Source organism: Balaenoptera physalus (assembly GCF_965194825.1).
Source record: "Balaenoptera physalus genome assembly, chromosome: X".
NCBI classification, from domain to species: Eukaryota; Metazoa; Chordata; class Mammalia; order Artiodactyla; family Balaenopteridae; genus Balaenoptera; species Balaenoptera physalus.
This window is the reverse complement of record NC_138903.1, coordinates 115,920,346-115,943,361: the sequence shown is the minus strand read 5'-3', so window position 1 is coordinate 115,943,361 and position 23,016 is coordinate 115,920,346. Positions and strand designations below refer to the sequence as shown.

The window sequence follows — 23,016 nt, the reverse complement described above, 5'->3', positions numbered from 1 at the left end:
CGAACCCGTGTCCCCTGCATTGGCAGGCGGACTCCCAACCACTGTGCCACCAGGGAAGCCCACATCATAGTCTCTTGGACTGCCAACGCTGAAGGGATTTTAGCCATCATCTAGATTACGAAGCAGAGAACACACACCATTATTCTTTCACTGTTTCTCCAAGAATATCAGTGATTGTTTAAATGCCTTTCGTGGTTGGTTTCCTGCATTACGTCCCATTCCCAAATGGTTAGTATTTCTTGGGTTCAAACTCTAACTCTGCCATTGACCAGCTGTGTGACCTTGGGCATGTCACTTGCCCTCCTGTGGCCTCAGTTCCTTTTAGAAAAGAGGCAAACTGGATTGGCAGATCTTTAGGTCCTTTTTAGCTTTGAATACAAAAGATTCTCCCAGAAATAGAATTGTGCTATTCCTTTTTTGGGAAAATCCATTCTTTCCTCATGTTGAAATAATAGCAGTCTAATGAGTCAGGTAACCATGCTGTAAGAATTGTCTCACAGAGTCTAGAAGGAGGGAAGCACGGATATATGCTGAAGTATGTTTCTCCCATTAGATCTATTTTGGTATTCCGAGTGACATTTGTTCCTGCATTGCTGACATTGCACGCCAACATGCTATCTGGCAGGGCACACCCTGATTAAGACCTATTCCGAGAAAACATATACTCTCTGATTGAAATCCAAACACATTGATTGTTTTATCTCTATCAGGAGAGATCGCTCTCTCTTTGGTGATGGATGAGAGCTCTTCACACCACTTCATCTGCCAACTGGACAAGCGGTGACACAGGCAGCTTCCAAGTCTTGTGGGCTGAGCCATTAGCTGTGACAGTCAGCTTCAAACCCTCAGTCACACTGTCATGTCCCTAGCATGGTCACAGTGAGCAAGATTAGATGTGTCACAGCTGAAAGATGATTTCTACACCGAGGCCTTGGTGGCAAGAACCTTGAACAATGGCAGGCCCATCTAAAAGCTTCTGTACAGGGGGGGACCTGGAGAGATTTGAGAGCAGAGCACAGCTCCTTACAGAGAGGGCATGTGGGGTCTGAACTGTGTGCTGCTTCTCTGCACCCCAGCATGATAGCAGGAACGCCCCAGAAGGGTTATATCCCAAGTATTTATGAGCTAAATGTAATGTTTCCCTCTCTCTGGGAATGCCCAGTGAATATCACTTACATTTGCACGGAATGCTTGCATTTCACCAAGTACTTTCACATTCATTAGCTCATTCGATTCTTAAAACTTTAATCATGGGACATGGATAGAACTTATGCCTTTAGCATGTTACAAATGAGGAATTAGCCCCACAGCCCACTCTTCAAGGCTTGAACCCATGGCTCCTAATCCCAGGGTTCTTTCTACTATTTTGGGCTGTTCAGTTATCCAAGCCTAGAGCTAATGTCTGCAGGTCAAGTAATCATAGCAGCTCACATTTATTGAGCTCTTGCAGTGGCCCAGGGACTTTATGTAATTCTCATTTAATCTTCACAGCAACCTAATAAGGACAATGTTATTATTGTAATCCTCATTTCACAGAAGAGGAAAATGAAGCTCAGAGAGGTTAAGAAACTTGCTCAGGGTGACATGATCGTAAGTGACAGAGCTAAGACTCAAACCCAGTCCGTTTGGCTTCAGACTCTACGTTCTTAACCATGATGCTAATGCTGCCGGCAACTCCCTGTCACCTACCTTTTCCAAAAAGGTGAAGACTAGGAAGCATAGGAGTGGGTTTTATTTCCTGGACTATGTTAGCAACAGAGGCCCAAGGGGAAACGCTATTCTAAGTCAGTCTTCTGGCAAGAGCTGCTAGGAGCTAACATCATGTCAGTATAGACCAGTATGCCCACAGGCCCATTTCTGGGTTCTTTCTGGCCTCTGCCACTCTAGCCCTTCTCCCTGACCTCGCCGTCCTTTCCCTCTGGATCCACAGAAATATTATCACTCCTCTTTGGACACCCTTTTAGATGACATGTGTAGGGTTATTATAGAGAAATATCTCAGATTTAGTATTATTTATTCCCCACTTACTTCTAAAAAGGACCCGAAGGGACTCCCAATAAGAACTATTAAGTAATTGAAACTTAGAAAGAGATCTGAAACCTTGTAGAAGAAAGGCAAGGGAGAAGAGGAGGTAAAAGTGGTTTCCGTCAAGAACTTGGGATGGAAGTCATTTCAAACATTTATTAAGCCCCGTGCACTGGGTCCTGGGGCTGCCACTAAAAATGCAGAGCTGAGTCAAACACAGGCCCTGTCCTCAAGGAGCTCAAAATCCAGGGGCACTAGAAGGATCCGTGGAGCATTCAGTTTGCCTTTGAATTCTAGCAAAGACAGTAAGTGGAATGTGATGGGTTCTTTAGTACTCATCTGATAAATGGAGTTCTGCCTGTTCTTCAGGAGAGACAAGCTTCTTTAAAACACTGAAGAGTAATGATAAATTATCATTTTATATCAATAGTAGTTAATACTCCTTGAGAGCTCACCATGTGCCAGTCCCTGGGCTAAGCACTTTGCATTCATTATCCCATTGAGTCCTCACCAATATGCCCACGATGTGTGTATAATGACCCCCATTGTACAGATGGGGAAATTAAGGTGAGGTGGAATTACCATGTGGACTCATATGTCGTATAAGGAGTGATATCTTTAATGGAGTTTTTGCAGAGGATTCAGACCTGCCTTTCATAAAGCCAGTGCACTCATCCCTCTGCCATTTCGGTCTCCCCTTTCGGTCATTCTGCAGGAAATGGCTATGAACATACTGTCTCCAAAGGCAGTGACTGTAGCCATTGTGCTTCGGTATTGCCATTTGGGACCTAATGGTTCAGAAGATGCAATAACTTTCCTCACATGGGCCAATTACAAAAAAACTCCCTTTTTAAAGCAGCAGCATGAGCTAGAGCAGGCACTTCATTATCTGCCTCTGCCCATGGGGAAGTAGAGATGCTGGTGAGAGGATGATTGGCCTGGGAAATGGGAGGGCTTGGGATCTACACTTTCAGGGTCAAAGAACTTCATGCCCACTCCCAGGATTGGCTTCCCAGGATGCTCTGGTGCTGGCTTGCCCCCTGCAGGAGGGCGCTCCTGGGGTTTGTCTCTCAGTGGGATCCCATTGGCAGCCTCTCCCCTCCCACAGCAGCAGCGGGCCTATTGACTCCCGGGCACTCATTTCCCAGGGCCCTTTTCAGTCCCTGAGAGCCACAAGTTCTTTTCACTCTGGGAGTTTGCAGATGGGGCCGCACCAAGGGGAACAGATGTAGTTTCCCTGTGGAGCGCTTTAATCTAGTGAATTGCACTCAGACAGGTAAAAAGTAATTTTCCTTCTTTTCCTGCATCTTTCTGAAAGTTTCTAGGGTCAACTAGCCAGGACTCTGCAGGCTTCTCGGCTCCAAAACAGAGGCAAAAGTCATTTCTTTCTTTATTCCTTGAATAAGTTGGAAGGGTCTTAGATAGAAAGCGATCTCTTTTTTTCTCATACCTTATCCCAGGAAACAGTGCTCTCTTTTTAGTTAAGCTGAACTGAATACAAATCATATCACCCCAAATGGAGTCATTACAAGTCTTGTTAGTAATCAGAGTATTATTCTTTTATTTTTATTGGTTATATATGGAACATCTTGTTAAAAAGCCAGTGCCTTTGGCCTGGGCCTCAAATTCCCTTTTCCCTCAGACAAATACACTTAGCAAGTGAGGGATGCCCAGGTTTCAAGAGTGAGTGAGTTATATGTGTTGAGAGCAGAGTGGGAGGGTGGGCATTTACCAAGCCTGTTCCCCTCTATTGAATCAAATAGTTCTCATTCTGTCTCACACTCCTGCTGTCTCTTTCCACACACACACACGCACAGACACACACACAGATGCATTTTCCTTTCTAAAACTTGTCTTCACTCTGAGTGCATATTCTCCTTCCTTCCTCACCCTATCCCACCCCAGCCCACGTTACTGCTCTTCTGGTCGCCAGCGCTCCTGCCTTCCTAACTCGGCCATCTCAAGGTCTTCATGTAAAGAAACTGAACTTCTGTGGGCAGAGAACTCTCTTCCTCCTGCAAACCTACGGGTCACATGTTCCCTCAGGAGATGTCAGCTGCGAAGGGCGTGCCATAAGTTGGAGCCAAGTCTTTACTCATTAGCTGTGTGACCTTGAGCATAACATTGAATCCTCTGAACCTCAGTTTCCTCAGTGAATCATAAATGGAACCTACTTCGTAGGATTATTGTGTGAAGATTCGATAAAAATAAGGCATATAATATAGCATATGGCTCAGCTCAGAGTAATCGATAAATCTTGGCTGTTATCACCAAGCATTGTGATCTTAGCTGTTTTGCAGGAGTTTGCTTCATCTTGATTCTGTTTCTTTGCTGCTCAGGACTCAGAACAAGCTTCTTCCTCACCGAATTATTTGCTTTTTAAAATTGAGGTGAAATTTACACAACAAAATTCACCACGTTAAAGCGTACTATTCAGCGGCATTTAGTACACTCACAACGTTGTGAAATGATCACTATCTAGTTCAAAATATTGTTATCACCCCAAAAGGAAACCCTGTACCCACTAAGCAATCACCCCCCACTCCCTCCCTCCACCAGCCAAATTATTTGCTTTGAAATCGATTTCTTTCGGATTGTCAGCCATTTCAGAAATCTGAGGAGTTCAGGAAGCTGAATTGTAGATAGTAAGAGTTTTCCAAAAATCAGTCAGAAATGCATTCCTAAATAGAAGAAAGAGACTGTGATAGCCTAGGACTGACTTATCAGGGAGCAGAGTGGACAATCCGAAGAGATATACTCTCATTCCTTCCGGCCAACACAAATACCGTCTCTTGTATGCTCGTCTGTCCTACTTCACATTATTTTCTTTGTCTTGTGGCTGAAAGAGAAAACGGGCTTGAAACTTGGAGTGAGGGGAGGGATGGATTTTTAACGCCCCTGTCCACAAATTATGGGAGAGCCTGGGGAAGGAGGTGATCAGGTCAGTGTCTTTGCATTGACTTTGCATCCTGCCACATTCCAAGAGAGGAATTTTAGTCTTGGGAGGCATGTTCCAGATAACCCTCAGGGAAAATGCAACGCTTTGAAGTCTCGGCTTGTTTCTGCAGCTGCTGATTTCTTCCCACCGCCCAGGTTGGAGGGGCCCAGGTCATCAGCACTCAGGGGCAGCCTGATTGGCTACTTCTTTGCAGCGGGTCAGTTCGTAGGCTTCTTGCACCAGGCTGTGTGAGGAAGGGAAAAGGCTGATGAGTCAGCTGCAAAGGACAAAAGAGAGAAGCTCCAGTTAGCTCAGGACTCAAGTAAGAAGTGGGAAAAAGGACAAACACTTAAGAAGGCTCATTGGTGAAAATACTCTCCGATTTGGCAAGTGTCTGTGAAGGCCTGGTATGGTGGCCAGTTTGTCTGGTGGGGCTGTGGGCCTCCCTGAAAAGGCTTCTCTCGCCCTTTGGAGCCAAGCTTGGCAAGCTTCTTGGTGTAGTCAATGTTCAGGCAGATTGTGAGGGGTTCAGGACTTCTAGTCAGGCCTTTTTGGTTGCTCTATCAGTTTTTAAAATCTTTTTAAAAAGTTTGATCGAGATATAATTGACATCTAACATTGTATAAGTTTAAGGTGTGCAGCACAATGATTTGAAATATGTATATATAGCAAAATGATCACCACAGTAAGTCTAGTTAACATACATCACCTTGCATAGTTACAATTTTTTTCCCTTGGGATGAGAACTTTTAAGATCTACTCTCTCAGCAACTTTCAAACATACATACAATATAGTACGGTTAATTATAGTCATCATGCTGTATATTACATCCCAGAACTCATTTATATTTAAAAAAAATTTATTGAAGTATAGTTGACTTACAATATTATATTGGTCTCAAGTGTACAACATAGTGATTCGATATTTTTATAGATTACACACCATACAAAATTATTATAAAATAGTGACAGTAATCCCTTTGCTATACATGACATCCCTCTGACTTATTTATCTTATAACTCGTAGTTTGTACCTCTTAATCCCTTTCACCAATTTTGTCCCTTCCCCCACCCCTAGAACTTCTTTATCTTACAACTGGAAGTTTGTACCTTTTGACCACCTTTACCCAATCCCCCCTCCCCTCTACACGCTGCCTCTGGCAAGCACAATTCTGATCTCTATTTCTATGAGCTTGTTTTTTTAAGATTCCACATGTCAGCGAGATCATGCAGTGTTTGTCTTTCCCTGTCTGACTTATTCCACTTAGCATAATACCCTCGAGGTCCATCCATGTTGTTGCACATGGCACAGTTTCCTTCTTTTTTATGGCAGAATAGTATTCCCTTGTGTATATATACCACGCCTTCTTTATACATTCATTCCATTCATCCATGGATGAACAGTTATGCATCTTTTATAAGAGCAGCCTCTTCCTAGGAAACCATCTCCCTACCTTGGGCAACTTTGCCATAGTTTATAAGACCAGAAAGGGAGTAGGGAAGACTAACACATTTTGGCAACTTTGCTCTGATGGCTGGTGAATGGGGTTTCTCATATTAATTCTAGAAGTAGCTAGACACATAAGGGAGCTCTGTAACTTAAATGTGCTTCGTCTGTTGGGTCTTGCTCTAACTCCTCACACTTTAGCCTGCATCAGAATCACCCAGGGTGCCCATTCAAAATTCAGACTCCTGGGCCCCATTCTTGTAGAATCAGAATCACGGTGAGACCAGAGAAACAACTCTTGGGCAAGTAACTCCAAGTGATTCCGAGGTAATTGGTCTTTGAACTGAACTTCTGAAACACTGCTCTCAGGAGTCATATGGAGGGGAGGATGAGAATAATCTGATTTTTCACCAAAGGTGTATCAAGGAGGTACATTGAAAAGGAGTAACCCCAAAGGAGAGCTTCTCATTCATTTCTGTTTATTCCTGGTTCCTATTTTACTAAGAGAGTTTTAAGTAAGTGGCCATTATTTTTTATTGAAAATACATTAAGTGAAATTGTAGGACTAGTTTCTAACAGTTTGAGTTTTAACCTCATCCATGAGCTGAAATTTGAAAAGTGTTCTTGAAGACCCATCTCTGCATTTTAATAAATAGAAAATTTTGAAGTTTTCATGCTCAAGGGTATTTTGTTTTCTCATGTTTGTTCATTTTGGGAAGAATGAATTTTGCCTCCTATTCATAGGGCAGGAGATTCAGTGGCTCCCACTGAATTAGTTCTTTCTGTTCCTTGAGGAAAGAGCTTAATAGAAAAAAGACTGCATTCTGGAAATTGAATGATTTTTTATGTTGCTACAGTTAGATGGAGTCCTATAAATGAGCCCCAAACAAAATGGTTAAATCTCTCTTAAAAGGCAGATATTTCAAACAAAGGGGAAAGTTTCTGAACAGCCCAAGTCTTATTTTGGCCTGTGGCATGTGTTTGTCTCAAAAAGACTTTTAGAAGTATCATAAAAACACCGGAGCATTGCCTAAATCACCCCTTCCTTCAGCTGGGCCTTCAACTAACTTTTCACTTATGGAGGGGAAGGGGGAAGAGGGAGAGGCAGACAGAGAAAGACACAGAGACAGAGACAGAAAGACACAGAGATACACACACACACACACACACACACACACACAGAGTCCCCAGTGGGCCAGCCTCCACCTGGGACTCCCTCCACCCCATTCTGCAGTCTGATCACACCCATACACGACCCAGCATCTGCCCAAGTGCCACAAACCATGCTTCCCTGCTCCCTGGCAGAGAGTGGCCCAGAGAGAAGTTTCCGGAGGCAATTAAGTGAGCCTTCCAGCCTGTCTTGGTGCCAGAAATCAAAGTAACTCCATCCTTGAAGCTTGTTTCTGAAATCCTCCAGCAACTCTCCAGAAGGCTCGCCTCTCTGCTGGCTGCATCTCAGAGATGCTGGCTTTCGACTGTGGGAACTTTTGCTGGTAACACATTTGAGGTGAGTTACAACAACTTCCTCCCTCAGCTTCAGCTTCCTGTTCCTAAGGGTGAGTTAGACAGTTCGGCTCAAGTAGCCCCAGCTGTTAGGGCTTCCCAGGGGGTCCTCCCTGTGAAGTGGTTTTCCCCTTTAGTAATTTGGATTGCTTCTAATGAGGCCGCCTGCTTTATCTTTAATAGACGATGCTAGATTGCACATCTATAGCCGAACAGCACCTTTTGCCCCAAGGGTTTGAAGAGTTTTCTGAGATCACTCTTTTTATATATATATCAAATTATTTATTTATTTATTTATTTATTTATTTATTTATTTATGGCTGCGTTGGGTCTTCATGGCTTTGAGCGGGCTTCCTCTAGTAGAGGCGAGTGGGGGCTACTCTTCGTTGTGGTGCGCGGGCTTCTCGTTGCAGTGGCTTCTCTTGTTGTGGAGCACAGGCTGTAGGTGCACAGGCTTCAGTAGTTGCGGCCCACGGGCTCAGTAGTTGCGGCTTGCGGGCTCAGTAGTTGCAGCTCGCGGGCTGTAGAGCGCAGGCTCAGTAGTTGTGGCGCACGGGCTTAGTTGCTCCGCGGCATGTGGGATCTTCCTGGACCAGGGCTCGAACCCGTGTCCCCTGCGTTGGCAGGCGGATTCTTAACCACTGCACCACCAGGGAAGTTCCCTGAGATCATTCTTGAGAGCCTTGGACCCAATGGCGTTTTCCTCGCTGTGGGTGAAAAAATTTTTTCCTGTTTTCCCCATGGAGCTGGCCTAGTTCTTCTGCTCTGGGGTACTATGCTTGTTTAGGGAAATGACTCTTTGGCTCTCAAAAGACACACACACACACAAAAGGGAATGGGAGAGCAAGATGGAGAGAGACTGGGGAGGAAGAAAGAGAGCATGAGAGAGCGAGAAAGAAAGTGAGTTCATAATCATGCGTGAGAACAAGGTCGTGAGAGCTTTGGGAGAGACAGAAGGAGAGGGATAGAGGAAGCCCAGGCAAGAGAACACCCAGGAGTGTGAGCAACCTCGAGAAAAGAGAATGAGACGTGCCGGAAGCCACAGGGAAAGCCAGATGGAGAGCGTGCAGAGCCCAAGAGAGGGGCCAAAGGGAAGAGGGAGAAGGGGGAGTGAGCGCTCAAGGGGCAAATGAGTCAGCAAGAGAGGTTAGCAAATACCTGTGGGCCGATTAAGTCCAACGTGAATAGCCACTGCTCCCAACTTGATAAGTAAGTGAGAGCGGAAGAGAAGATGCTAGGGGACCGGACACACATCCAAAGTGGAACTTCTGGGCCCTCCAGACACACATGCTCAGGATCAACCCTGTGCAACCACTTTAAAGACCCGGATCTCAATTGGAGTTGCACATACACTCCCCCCCTCCATTAATATTATTTGAAATTATAAAACAAATGTCATCATCAAACACAAAGGAGAGCATGATAACTTTAGAGTATACTTTTTTCATGCCACCTTCCCATCCACAGACTCATATTAGATGGCTTTACTTAGTGGTTCCCAAACATCAGACCTGGGGTCACACTGGATAGATGTCACAGACTCCTTCATGTTAAAATGGCAGGTTCCTCCATGTTGACTGCAGCACTATTTATAACAGCCAAGATATGGAAGCAACCCAAGTGTCCATCAACAGAGGAATGGATAAAGATGTGGCCACATATATACAATGGAATACTACTCAGCCATAAAAAAGAATGAAAATCTGCCATTTGCAGCAACATGAATGGACTTGGAGGGCATTATGCTAAGTGAAGTAAGTCACACAGAGAAAGACAAACACTATATGATATTACTTATATGTGGAATCTAAAAAATACAACAAACTAGTGAATATAACAAAAAAGAAACAGACTCACAGATATAGAGAACAAACTAGTGGTTACCAGTGGGGAGAGGGAAGGAGGGAGGAGCAATAGAGGAATGGGGGAAAAAGGGTTATTATGAGATTATACGAAATCATGTGTGTGGAACTTTTGAAAATTGTAAAGCACTTTAGAATTTTTAAGAAATAATAAAATTATCTAAATATTGCAAATGAATAAAGTGGCAGGTTCCTGAACCTTTTCCCAGAAAGTATGATTTAGGAGGGCTGGGCTGAGGTCTGGCAACCTGTAGTTTTAATACACAGCTCCGTTGGAGATTCCGATGCCCAGTGGACCTTAAGCAGCACCCTTTCCTAGGAAGCAGTCACAAGTTCAGCTGGGTCACTGACCTTAAGCCCGACTGCTGACTGCTCCCTAGCAGTGCCCAAACTATGGTGAGGTGAGTGAGGCAGTCACCTCGGGTACAAAACTTAAGGGGGTGCTAAAAATCTCGGTAATCAGAATAAATAATATTTTGATGATACGTTTTACTCAAAATAAATGCAGAGAAATCCAGGGTGAACCAAATGTGAAACTTGGACATAAAGACAGTCTCCAGCTCTGCCCTTGCACACCCCTGCCTCTCTTGCCCCACCCTAATGCCATCTCATGTTCCAATTAAACTTTGTTTACAAAAACAGGCAGATAGACTGCAGGCGAGAATTTATTGATTTGATTTTTTAGAATATTGCATTAAAACATGATTTATCCAAGTAGCGCTCATATCTTGGTTGCTAATAGCATTCTCCAATAAAAGTAACCAAGGCTCCTTGGAGAAATGACTGATTCTAGGAATGGGACAAGAAATATACAAGATGAGCCTGGAGTATCCTGTAGTGCCAGAAAGTAAAGAAGTGCTAAAAAACAAACAAAAAAATCCAAAAAGCAAAACATTGATGAGGGTATAGCACAGGAGTCAGCTGAAAGAGCTACCAATGGCCAAAGCTGGAAAAAATTGAGAAATAAAATAAATAAGGTAGTATTGGGAATTCCCTGGCAGTCCAGTGGTTAGGACTCCGTACTTCCACTGCCAAGGGTGCAGGTTCAATCCCTGGCCGGGGAACTAAGATCCCACAAGCTGCATGGTGCGGCCGGAAAAAAAAAGCAACCGAGAAAAAAAAAAAGAAGGTAGTATTGGAGTATAACACAAAGTATAATATAAATATCAGAGTCCATATTGATATAAATTAATGATTAAATAAATGGGTAAGAAGAAACAAATCTCTTGTGCAGGATAATTCCAAATAATTTGTATAAATACTCTGCCCTTAAGGAGCTGCCCTTAACTCTTCACTCCTTAAGTGTGAGCTGTGAAGAGTGACTTCCATCCAAAGAGTACAGTGTGGAAAGCGAAAGGAGAGTAACCTTCCAGTGGAGGAACTTGACAAACCCTATCTCAGCCAGGTGATCAAGGCCAACACCAACAGTCATAGTCATAAATCATGTGGATAGTACATACCCTTGATATGGTGTGATAAGAATGACACTTTACCTCTGTGGTCTTCCTGTCAGTAATCCAGAGCCCTGGTCTAAGCATGAGAAAATATCAAGAAAAGTCCAGTAGAATGGTATCCCATAAAATACGTGACCAGTACTCTTCAAAATTGTCAAGGTCATCAAATACCAGGAAAGGTGGAGAAACTGTCATTGCCTAGAGGAGCCTGAGAAGATGGACAGCTAAATGTAATGTGGGATCCTGGAACAGAAAGAAGTGAAAATTAAGGAAATCTCAATAAAGTATAGACTTTAGTTCATAAATAACATTGATTGTGGCAAAGGTACTTTACTAAATCAGTATGTTAATAATAGGGGAAACTGGGTATGGGGTATGGGGGAACTTTCTGTACTGTCCTCACAATTTTTCTGTAAATCTGAAACTATTATAAAATACAAACATTTACTCTAAAAAGTATCTTGATTACTGAGTGTTTTGACGCCCCCTTAAATTTTACACCCAAGGTGAGTGCCTCACTTGCCTCACCCTAGTCCTGTCCAGCTGCCTAGATACAAAACAGATTTCTAGCACTAGTTTCCTGGGAGAAGACTGTACATACTGCCCTCTTGGCCTACGTTCTCTTTTTTTTGTATATAAATAAAACTATAGTACTCTTTCCCCCCAACAGGCTTCTCCTCGGAGTAAGCTGTATTACACTCCTTGGCTTCTGACAAGGAATTTCTTTAGAGAAAGCTTAGTGGGCACTTCCAAAAGTTGCAGCTTTCCAGCCCTGTGAAGAGGCCAGGGCTTCCCTGGTGGCACAGTGGTTAAGAATCTGCCTGCCAATGCAGGGGACACGGGTTTGAGCCCTGGTCTGGGAAGATCCCACATGCCGCGGAGCGGCTGGGCCCGTGAGCCACAACTACTGAGCCTGCGCGTCTGGAGCCTGTGCTCCGCAACAAGAGAGGCCGCGATAGTGAGAGGCCCGCGCACCGCAATGAAGAGTGGCCCCCGCTTGCCACAACTAGAGGAAGCCCTCGCACAGAAACGAAGACCCAACACAGCCATAAATTAAAAAAAAAAAAAAAAAAAAAAAAAAAAAAGAGAGGCCAGGCAGTGGTCAGAAGCCGAAGCCACAGAAACAGGGTGTTATCCAAGAGAGGTCGGCCTTCTGTGCCCAGCCAGCCAGAGCTTTCCCTGCAGCTGCGCCTGGGTCTGCCCCTCAGCCAGAGCTCTGGAAACCCTGCCCTTTGTCCCAGAAGGTGACAAGACCAGAGTAGATTTCATCCTTCCTGTTATTTACTCTCTTGCCTCGTTTCCCTCTTTTCACATCAGTACTGATAAGAGAAGACAAATATCCATTTAAGGCATAATGTCATAGGCGCAGACCTCTCCCCCACCCCTCCGCTTCCCCTCAGTGTCTCTCTACCCTGTTCCGAGGTAGAGACACTGCTTTCACTTTATTCCCCCAGGTGACCACATCAGTGAAAGCACAGTGTGGAACCAACTGGAGCTCTTCCGGTTTCTGACTTGACTCTGGTGGAAAGATTTGTTTTGAGGGGAACTGGGATCCAGGAGGAGGTAGTGCTGACACTAGCTCGGAGCGTACCATCTCATCTCCGACGGGCATCTCTGTAAGAAGATCCTTCAAAGCCAGGCGGTGTGATTCCCATTGGAATAAGTGGCTGAATCTGGTGTCTGTTCTTTAACAGCCCTGCCACTTGGGGGTTAGCAGAGGGAAGTGCTAGAAAATGCATGCCAGAGACTCCATCCGGTTTCATGTATAAGAACATTGGCTCCAGCTTCAAACAGCCTTGGGTATCAATCTGAGCTTGAGAATTTCTTCCCTGTGTGATCTGGGCAAGTTACCTAGCCCCATAGAACCTCCATTTCTTCCTTTGTAAAACAGAGGGGCCAGAGAGTTGCTGTGAGATTGGGACTGGGGTGGGGCATACTTCCACTAGAGTACAGGCCCAGGAATTACTCTGGAGACGTGTTGCAGGAGGCCTGCCAGTTTTGCAGGGGTGTTTCTTTCTTGCTGATTGATTAATCCGTGAGAAATGGCTCAGGAACCAAAGCTGGCCCTTGGGAGAATCCCAGAAGAGACAGCATGGAAAATAATGGTATTCCTAGGTGGGATCCCACGGCACCAAGGTTTCTTGACCTTCCTTTTCCAGGCGCACAAGAAGGAGGGAGAGCTCCTTGGTGAGGAGGGGTTTCCAGAGGAGAGTAGCTGGGGGGGGGCTTGTCCCCCCTTTCTCTCCTGTTTGGTCAGGCCACGTACTGAATTCTTTGCATTTGAAATGTGTGATGACCCCTGTCTGGGCTTTGCACTCAGGTCCCTGGGAGCCAGGGGCAGCCCTGAGAAAGGGCAGCGTCATGCATCTGGCTTCCCAGGTGCAGTCCTGAGAATGTGCTGATGGAGTTTAGTTTTAATAACAATCATAACTCAGGAGACCTACTCTTTCCTTTTTTTGATTGTGCAGCTGAAGAGTAGATGACCTCATTGAAAAGTGGAGGATGGGGGAGGGGGGATAGAAGCAGCTGTTGCCACAGGAAACAACCCCCCTTGTGGGGCACACTGCTCCTAAGGGTTCTTTGGGGGTGGGCTGGATCCAGAATGGCAGCTGTCCTCTCCCCAGATCTGTCTTTGTGTACTCAGAGGTTGGGCTGAGCTGTGGGTGACTAGACTGTGGATTAAGAAAGCATGTAGAGCGTTTCCAAAACAAATCCTTGGCCTGTAAAATCTCCATCTGGCTTGCTCTACAAGGACCCATGGACCTGTGATTTGGTGTTTGTGGCTTATTATGTAGTCTCAGCTTTCACTGAATCAAAATTCAAGAGATACGCATTAAGCGTTCAAGCCCATGGGTGAATACTTAAGCCAAAGCCTTGTTGTGTGAGTGGTGTAATTTTAGGTACCAGCTGCAGATTGGGGTGGTAGGGGGTGGGAGTTTGGGATCAGGGGAATTTTCCTGGGTACTTGTTAAATCCCAGCATTTTGAGAGCTTCTTTTCCTGCTGCAGACAATGCAGCTACACAGCATTGTCTGTTTGGGCAACTACACAGATACGTCCAAGTTATTCTACCCAATTCCCAGACCCTTGGCCCATCACACTGCAGAAATCAAGTACCGGAGCCAAAGAAACCCCAAACAGATGTCTGTAGATAAAAACAAAGCTAGCAGCACTACTGTACAGCCCACATACTGCTGTAGTTTTAAAAATAGATGGTTGTGGCTTTTGGTTTACTTGCTCACTCCTTACGCCGTTTCCTGTTGGTTTGATACCAACCGGGCAAGGTGGCTTGCAGGCTTTCCCTGGTTCTTTTTGGTGACTGGTATCTTTCCTTTCTAAAAAACAAAACGAAACACCTCCTCCAGAAACGCAAGTCCATCCACGTCTATTGAGCACCTACCGGGTTCACGGGCCCGTTCAGGCACTGGAGTCGAAGGAGGGTGTTACAAGCGCACATGCGCAGATCGGACCTTGGCCAGGCTGGGCATAAAGCCTGGTCCGCCCAGATTGCGGTGGGAGGTTGGCTCGGGGGAGGCTGTTGGCTCCTGGTGTTTCACAGGAAAAGTTCAAGAAGGGAGCTGGGAAGTGTGGCCTCCAAAGCCCCCCCACCCTGGTTAATTGGCTCTGTTTCTGAAATACGCTGACCAGTATCCGAATGGGCCTAGCTCATGTTCAGGGCTGCGTGTTGAAAGTTCATTAGCTCTTTTCAAAGCCCTTTTCCTCTTGGTATAGAGGTTCCTCTTCACACTGCCAGTTTCCTTGAAAGGTTTGTCAGCTGCTCCTGATAGAATCACTTCAAATTAAAATGCTTCGTTCCAGGGGATACTTTATTTACAGCCAAGCAGCTGTAACCAGTGGCACCCCTCCCACTAAGCTGCAGTGACTATAGACCTTTGATACTGCTGAATGGCTCTGCCAAGGGTTCCAATTTGCTTTTGTACGAGTGAATCGCCCAATTCAAAATAAATGGACCAGGCTGCCTTGCTCTTTCCGTGCCCCCGCACGATGCCATTCCCCATAGGCATGTGGCCCGCGGTTCAGTGCTGTCCAGCAGCTGTGTCCGCCTCGCACAAATACACCATGTTGGTCTACCTGAACTAAGTAGTGCTTGAGCTTGATTGCGAAACATCTGGTGAGTTTAGTTAAGCAAATAGTTATTTCTGCACCAGGCTCACGTGGCTAGAAGATGTACCCTCCCAAGCCCTAAAATCAAGTGTGTCTGGGGTACCATATTTCCTTTTGAGACTCATCAAATTTTATTGCTGTAAAGGACCACTTTATGACATCACTGCTGAAGGCTGCATTTACCAACCCCCCCCCACCCTCCAAATTCGGTTCAAGTTCTGAAACTTTCTCTGGGCTGAGCTCAGGGTTAAGTGTTCCAATATCAGCTGGAGCCCTTGTCCTCAAGAAGCTCCCAGTCTCTCGGGGGCGACAGGCAGGTCACCAGCTGGCTCTTGTGTCATGGAATAAGTACGGTGATAGCAGCGAGAACAAAAAGTGCCAGGAGAATCCAAAGGAAGGAAGGGTTACTTCTTCCTGGGAGGGGATAGAGTCAGCAAAGGCTGCTCGGAGGAGGTGATATTTGAGCTGGGTCAGGTGGGAAAGCTATTCCAAGCAGGGAGACGTGTGTGAGGAAAGGCACGCACGCATTTGGTGCATTTGGGGAAACTTAGCTGAGAGACGAGAGACCTCCCACGGTCGGTGGTTTTGCAGGGAATGAACTCAGTAAAGAGCACCTGGCTATAGAAAGGTTCTTCCCAACCGTGAGCCCTTAGGGACTCAGCCCCGTCCTGGTCAGCATTTGCAGACGGCCAAGGACGGCAGCTTTGTGGGAGAGAGAAGTTAAATCTGAGATTGATTTTGGTCCCATTACCTGCAGTTCTCTCCTGAGCGAAGCTTAGCAAGAGGCAAACTCCTAACGAACTCCTGAGTATCACCGAAGTGTTCAGGGTCGGCATGAAAAGCCGAAGAAGATGAAAAGAAAGAAAGGAATCAAAGGGTCCTTCAAAAGAGAAGAGGCAGACAGTAATGGCTGTAGGATTTGGAATCGCTTTTCTCTGATTGGCAGGTGGGAACTGCGGCTTAGCTGTGGTGCAGGGTAGTTCCCTGTTAATGCTGTTATTGATACGAGACTCCCTGTTCCCACAGAGAGAGCGGTGTTGGGGAAGAAAGGAAATATTTGATGTCTGATTCACAGGCATGCTTACTGGCCCATATGCTATGGCAGAGAAGCAGCAGCTTTATTTTGAAAAATGTCAACCTTTTTTTGTTGTTGTTGTTGAACACATAGACAAGGTTTTAAGAAAGAATTTCATCATTTCTTAATATAAAGGTTTGTTAATAAAAATATTTTCCAAAGAATATAGCTCATCATTTTTTTTTCTTTTGAAAAATCTCAGCCTTTTTTCCTATTTTTTTTTTTCAACCAGAGGAAAATAATGTAGGGCTTTTGTTACTAATGGCGAGCCTTTTCCCGTGCCTTTAATTTCCAAATCTTGCAAGCCAGCTGTTTCCTTACCGTGGTGGGAAGCAGAATGTCAGCCTGCAATCTGAAGGGTGTGAGCCTCGAGGACCAGCATCCTCTGGTGGCCCCAGCATCCACAAAGAGATGACAGAGGCCACCGTGCTGACTGGCTGGGTTGTTCTTTTTGCCCCATGTCTGTCTGACCTTGGACAAGCAGAGAATCGGAAAGCATCAGAACTGGAAGGGGCCTTGGAGAGCGCAGAGCCCAACCCCTCCATGTACCAAGGAAAAAATGGAGGCCCAGAGAGAGGAAGGGACTTGTTCGTGGTCATGTGGCCTACAGGGGCAGAGCCGGGGTAGAACTTAGGCTTCTTTTTCCTGGTCCTCTTTGCACCGACCACAGGCTGCAATGCCTCTCCCAGAAGCAGGCAAGAGCAGCAGATTACTCTCCGGAAGGGGCCGGGGGAGTGTTTGAATTGCTGCCGATAGGGAAAGGGATGGAGAAGAAAGAGGAACAGGCCTACTTGCCGCTCCCCTCTCCCAGGTAAACCGCCCTGTTTCTTTCTAGTCACGTTTCCCTACCAGCGAGATTGCTGCCTATTTCATATGCCTTGTAAGTAGAGAATCAATGAACTTTCTCAGTTTCAGAGGAGGTTCGCGTGGGCAAAGTCTTAGTATTGACCTAAGCCCCCTTTTGGCACAGCTTTTACCCTCCAGTGGCCATAGTGGGAGGAAGGGGTCTGCGTAGTTTAGGCATCACCTCTTCCAGGAAGCGTTCCCTGGTTGCCAAGACTGAGCTGCACATCCCCTCCCCACCTTCGCCCTTATCACACCGGATGTACGTCTCTGTTTACACGTCTGTCTCCCTTGCTTTGAGCTCCTCAAGAACAGGGACCACGTCCTCTCCATTTCCTGGTGCATAGCACAGGGTCTGGCCCAAAGTGGACAGTAAATGTTTCTTGAATGACTGAGGACTCAGATGCCCACGGTAACAAAGCTTGACTCTTGTTTCCTCAGCAAATTAAAAAACACCCAGCAACTCCAGGGGGAGAAAATGGGAGACCCAAGTGAGCTCTTTGTTCCTTGCTGAGAGTGATACTTCCTGGGACTCTGTAAGCCCCAGTGCTGAATAGCCCTTCTCTGTGGTATGTCTGCCAGGGACATACCAGTACAATCCTACGGTGTGTTTCTTTCTGGGTGCCTGTGACTGTGGACTTCAGAAAACAGGATGGAGGTTGTTGACTAGATCATGGTTATACTAGGAGGCCATGGCTGAATTCTATCATCCTTCACGAAACATCACAGGGGAGAGGCATCTTCCAAGGCAGAGGTGGGTGGATTATGAGGAGGGCAGAGCTTCAGGTCAGAGTATTTTTTGCCTCTTAACTAAATGGTTTGGTGTTGGTTCTCTGAACTTCTAGTGACTTCTCCAAGTTTGCATTTAATGGTATTCCTGTTCCTAAAAGCCACATACGTGCAGAACCCTGGGTCATCGGAGGCAGTGTTTTTAGCTTAGATGCATTTGCTCCAGGAAAAAGGGCAAAGCCTCTTCTTTTTGCACTGTGGCCAAAGCTGGAGCAGGAAGGGCAGCTGATGATGAGCCACAAGAGACAAAGAGCCTGCTTTCAAATTCTTCCTGGTCTGTGTCCATCATTCTCAACACTTACTGTACATTCGAAGCCTCTTATCCAAAATTGGAAATTAAGGTAAGACTCTAGGGAAGAAAAAATAAAAACTGATACAAGATTAGTAGGAAGAAAAACCTGATGCTCAGGCCCTACCCAGACCAATTCCATCAGAAGCTCGTGGGCCAGGCTCAGGCATCAGTGTTTGACAAACTCTCCAGGTATTCTACTGTGCAACCAGATTTGAAAATCACCGGCCTAAGTAGAAGGTGATAACGTGTTTACTCCTTGTTCTCGGTTACTTCCTAGGGGGTTCTAAAAAGAGGCAATCCTTTAAGCCAGAACTCTCAGGATTCCCCCCCTCTCCAAGTCTGTGAAGGTTTGAGACACTACAGAGAGAGATACTAAATCTGCTCTCACCTGAGCTGTGTCTGAGTGGATATAAACATGTGGGTGAGTGTACAGAGTATCTGGGTGATGCAGTTTTCTTCCCACCATGTCTTATAAGGCCACGAGGCACTAACGATTTTGTCTTTGACTTCATTCGTCTGTCAGAGCATCTGATTCTGCCTCACAGATGACAGAATTTCACATGGACTTAAAAAAATTGCTTCCAAAGTACACTCAGAATAGTAGGGCCAAAGCAGTTTTATGGCAAATTTTAAGTCATTTTAAACTGTAAGTTTTTATGTGTTGCCTGCTTTCCATTCATTCCTGCCTTTGATCTGGAAGTGTGGTGGGCACATGGTAGTAGCAAATCTTTGACTTTGGGGCTTTTGAGGTTTGGGGCTTACAGAGCCCCTGTGCAAACAGGTCAGTGGAGTGAAAAAACAATCCAGCCACGTGACTGTTGGACTGATAGGTTGTTTGATTGACTGCGCTGGTGGAGTCACTCAGGAAAGCTGAACCACAGCACAGTAGCCCGGGAGGCCAGACAACCAGCTGATGCTGAAAGCACCTGCTTAGCATGCATTGGAGCCCGGTTGGCTCAAGCTATTAAAACCAGAGAGGAGTGAAGACATCAAGTGCCCTGGGACACTATGAGGATGGATGGATCGTTTCCTTCATCATATGGCATTCGAATCTTTGCAGCTATGCTGCTCATGGCCCCCAAGCTTCCTCTTGAGCAATCTGAGAGGAAAGCTCAACTCTGGAATCAGACCCTGCAGCTTCTTAGCTGTGTGAACTTGAGCAAGTGACTTGACCTCTCTGAGCCTCAGTTGCCTCGTCTATCCATATTACATACTTCCTAGGGTTGTTGGGAGGGTTCTATGAAATTAGACATGCAAAATGCTTAGAAAAATTATTGCTGCGAATACATAGACTACATCGAATATGGTAGCCCTGATGATTCTTATGAAAAATAACGGTCTCGTAAGTAGAGTAGATAGGACACAGGCTTTGGTGTTGGATGATCTGGGTTTGAATTCTGGCTCTTCCATTTCCTGACTCAGTGGCTTGAGCAAGTAGGTTAAAGTCTCTTGGTTGGTCCCACTTCCCTCATCCTCTGTTGGAGCTGAAGAGTGAGATGATGTAAGCATTTAGCACTATGCCTGGTATATGAGTGGTCCATAAATGATGGTTATTATGATTATCAGTCACCATCATCATCCTGATGGTTGCTAGGGAATTGCCCTAGTTCTTCAGCCACTCCTCAGTGTGACACCTTCTCTTTACTCCTTGCCATTCCCTTCCCTTTCATTCAGTCATGCTTCAGCTTGCCATTTTCTCCCACAGGGAGTGTTGGATACAAAGTAGACCCTCGACTTATGCTGCTGCAGAGCCTGGCCTCCTTGTCACGCTGCTTCATGCGTCCCTCTGTTTGCTGATGCTGAGCTTCCTGTCAATGATCACCCCGAGGTCCTATTGTAGGGGTGCTGTGAAACCAGGTCTCCCCAGCTTCTACCTATCTAAGCCTTAGCCTGCAGCTTTACCTTCATCCTTGTCAAATAGCACTTGGGTTTTGGCCCCCGAGTCCAGCCAATCACCAGCTCTTGATTATATTGGTCGGGTTTTTTAGGAGGCATTGTGTGTTGATGTTTATTTGGGCGCGTTTGTGTCTCGCAGAGGCCAACTGGGGTGCTACTCACATCACCATCTTCCCCGTTATTCTCTTTGTGCTTTTGTAAATCTGGAATTGACATACCTACTTCGTACTTGGCCTTGCTGAGAACGCTCACTGCTGCATCTACACGCTCAAACAGGCATTGTGGGATAGCTGGTGGCGTCTATCTGAAATATTACCATTGTGCCTAGACAGGCCTCTAAGGGCTCACCTTGTACCCCTAAATCTTTTAAGTGGTGAGGAACATGAGAAATGTGTGTGATTTTAAATATTGACCTGGGCTTCATAAAATCCGAAAAATTATTTCGTGCCACGGAAAAACAGATGTTCATGTTCATACGAGACACCGTAGTAAAGGTCACATATGGTCTCAGTTTCCCTTTCTGTAGAATTGGTAATGGGATGGGAATTCGATGAGAATATCATTGAGAGAGTCTGACTCCAAGTTTGACCTATTCAATCCAAAGACCTAAGCATAACCCTGTTAATGTTAGTTCTGATAGTCCAAGTCCCCTAAGTGAGATACATTGTATAATACTTCATGGGACTGAAAACACACACGCAGAGCTTCTGTTAGCTTATTTGCAACAGCAGCACCACGTCGTCGTCGTCATCATCGTCATCACAGTAGTAGTTTGCCTTGTATGTTGTGAGGTAGGTACTTTTATCATCCATTTTATAGCGGAAGACACGGAGGCTCAGAGAGATTTGGTCACTTGCTCAAGGTCACACATCTGTAAGCTTCCAAGCTGACACGATCCCGAGGATGATTGCCTCTAAACCTACGCTGGTTCTCCTATACCATGCTGCCTCTGGGGTTAGAACAGGTCTTAAAGGACCTTGTAAGTTCGCTTTCCATTCTCTGCTCCCAGGAACGCTGCCCCAGCTTTCCCCAGCAGCCCAGGAACTTTGCCCCTGTTTTTCTGAGCAGCCTCACTGGCGCAGCCGGCTGGGCTGTGGCAATTCCGAGTCCCTACGATGCAGCAGTATCCACCCCGCTACAGCACCTGAGAAGCACGTGGTCCTTACTGACAGCTACAAGCACAAAGTAGGTAATTTTGCCTTTTCAGACACAAAGAAGTAAATCAAATGATACCTCAAATAGAGCAGAGGAAAAGAAGGAACAAACAAAGTAGGAAGAAATGCATTCCCTCTTCTCTGACCCTCCGGCCAATGTCCACAAAGCCGCATTGTCTATAAAGGCGTAATCCTTGCTTTCCATCTCCTTGCACACCAGTGATGCATGTTCCCAGAGGCGTTTAAAGGCTACCTGTATTTAACTGTCAGCTGCCTGGGTGTGCCTGATTCTCATAGCAGCTGCTGCCTCAGTTTCCCTAGCCTTGGGAACGCTTAGCTTTTTTGCCTAACCAATGGAGGATTGCCATCAAGTGGGCATACTGGGAACTGCACTGCTTAAAAAACAACAACAACAACAAAAATCAGTCTTGTATTTTTTTTTCCCTTTCTGAAGGCAAACTCCATCCATTCCTCAATGCTAGTTAAGGGATTAACCATGCCCTTTCTTCTTCTCTTTTTTCGTAGTCTTTTGTCAGTTTCGCTGCTCATTAGCTCTCATACAAGAAGCAGAGCAGGAGAAGTAAATGCAGGGAAACACAAATCACTGACGGATTTCAGTATACCGCCTCCCCGCACCCCCCCAACCCCAGCCCCAGTCCCCCGCCACCCCTGCTATTGTGCGTGGTTTGCTGGGAGAGTAGCTCTAGGAGTTTCTGATGGGGTTGGGCTCATTCAAAACACCACTGTTCTCCTTTCGTATTGATGACTCAGAACTGATTACGTCTGCAGAGCGGTGTGAATTGTAGATTCTGAAAGGGGCTAATACAAAAGACAATTCACAACGGATTATGTACAAATAGCTAATAAACAAAAGGCAAAAAATCAACTTCTCTAGTAATCAATGAACTGTAAATTAAAACTAAGAATGGAAATTATTTTTACGTATAAAATTGGCTGAGAAATGTTGAAAATCAAAATTCCCAGGGTTGGAGAGGATGCAGTGGAATGGATGTTTTGATGCAGTGCTGGTAAGAGTCATAAATTACTCACAGCCTTTCTGGAGAACATGTTGGCAGTGTGATCAAGAGAATGAAAGATGTGTATATGCCTTGACTCTACAGCTTTGCTACTAGAAATTTCACCGATAGGAATAATCAGATACAAATGTTTATGTATAAGGATCTTTACTGAAGCATTACTTAGAAAAAAAACCTACAGGTCTCTGAATGTCTAAAAAGTGTTAGTTAATGTAAGGTATCATCGTAGACTAGACTATTACTCAGCTATTTATCAAAAACCGAGTCCTTAGGGAATATTCAAGGATTTAAGGTTATAGGAAATTGTTTATGGTATAAAAATATGTTTTAGAAAATCCTCTCAAGATGCAAAACTAATTGTATCCCATTTTGTAAAACATCCCAGTTTTGAAAAAGAATAAAATGCATAGAAAAAGTACTGGATGTAAATAGTCATCATCTCTAAGACAGAGGATTATTGGTGGTTTTTTCCTTTTTCATACTTTTCTATATTATCCAAGTTTTCTATAAAGAGTATTATTGATTTTATAATCAGAAAAACACTAGTAGAAATTTTTTAAAAAAAGAGGCTTGGAGA

General features: G+C 45.2%; 1 protein-coding gene and 2 long non-coding RNA genes across 7 annotated transcripts in view; 2 read left to right on the top strand and 1 right to left on the bottom strand.

The window, feature by feature from the left end:
- Positions 1–8,207, top strand: part of LOC309652046 — a 138,270-nt gene extending 130,063 nt beyond the window's left edge. The window contains exon 3 of the long non-coding RNA XR_014258539.1: positions 59–8,207. This is a non-coding gene — a long non-coding RNA (uncharacterized lncRNA). The remainder of the gene's footprint in view (positions 1–58) is intronic.
- Positions 1–23,016, top strand: part of HS6ST2 (heparan sulfate 6-O-sulfotransferase 2) — a 283,140-nt gene that overhangs the window by 145,046 nt on the left and 115,078 nt on the right. The window lies entirely within an intron of this gene.
- Positions 1–23,016, bottom strand: part of LOC309652042 — a 496,156-nt gene that overhangs the window by 431,677 nt on the left and 41,463 nt on the right. The window lies entirely within an intron of this gene.